Consider the following 1,013-nt stretch of genomic DNA (forward strand, 5'->3'; position numbering starts at 1 on the left):
CCGGTGTCCCGGGGCCACGTGCCCCAGCTCCGGTTGGGGATGCCCTGTGTCGGCCCCTTACGCCTGCTCTGCCTGGCAGGACCCGGTGCATGCCAGCATGCCGGCGTACTTCCGCTTCCTCACCATCATGGCCTTCCACGTCTTCCTGCAGGAGAAGGTAGGTGGTGGTGGCCTCCAGCTTGCGATGGGGATGGTGGGGACCTCAGGGAGGGGGGGGACATAGGGTCCAGCCCCCACTTGGGACAGGACTTGCATGGGTCAGGCCGTCATGGCTGTAACCAGGGGATACTGTGCCAGGTGGATGGTCCCCCCCACGAGTGGGGCACGGGGTTAGAGGGATGGTGGCAGGGACACGGCCCCACCTGCATCCATGGGGACACATGCTGCTGGTGGCCTTGTGATGGCTCTGGTGTCCCTGCGTCCCTAGGTGGACCTGGCGGTGGCATTGGCGGTGCCTACGACTGCACTAACATCATCAGGTAGGAGCCTTCAGGGCTGAGCCTGTCCCCAGGGCTGCCACGGCCTGCTGTCCCCGCGGCGGGGGGACGGCGGGGACATGGCCACGCTGCGTCCCCAGGGCGCCGGTGGTGTGTGGGGTCTCCTCCCTGGGCATCGACCACACCAGCATCCTGGGGGACACCATGGAGAAGATCGCCTGGCAGAAGGGGGGCATTTTTAAGGTAGGGAGACCCGGTCCTCCCCCCCTCGCGGTTTTGGGGTATGCTCCCTCGTGGCCCTGAGCACCCCTGTCCTTTGCAGCCCGGCGTGCCGGCGTTCACAGTGGCACAGCCGGAGCGGCCGCTGGAGGTGCTGAGGGACCGAGCCCAGGAGCAGGAGGTGAGTTGGGTGGCAGGGGGGTGGATGGGGGGTACCCCATGGTGAGGGGCTCAGCCTCCTTTCCCCGCAGTGTCTCCTCTACCTCTGTCCAGAGCTGGACGCCTTCGAGGGGGGCCGCCGGGTGCTGGAGCTGGGGCTGGCGGGCACTCACCAGCGCTCCAACGCCGCCCTGGCCT

This window comes from Pygoscelis adeliae, unplaced genomic scaffold, assembly GCF_000699105.1.
Source record: "Pygoscelis adeliae isolate BGI_AS28 unplaced genomic scaffold, ASM69910v1 Scaffold114, whole genome shotgun sequence".
Lineage (NCBI taxonomy): Eukaryota > Metazoa > Chordata > Aves > Sphenisciformes > Spheniscidae > Pygoscelis > Pygoscelis adeliae.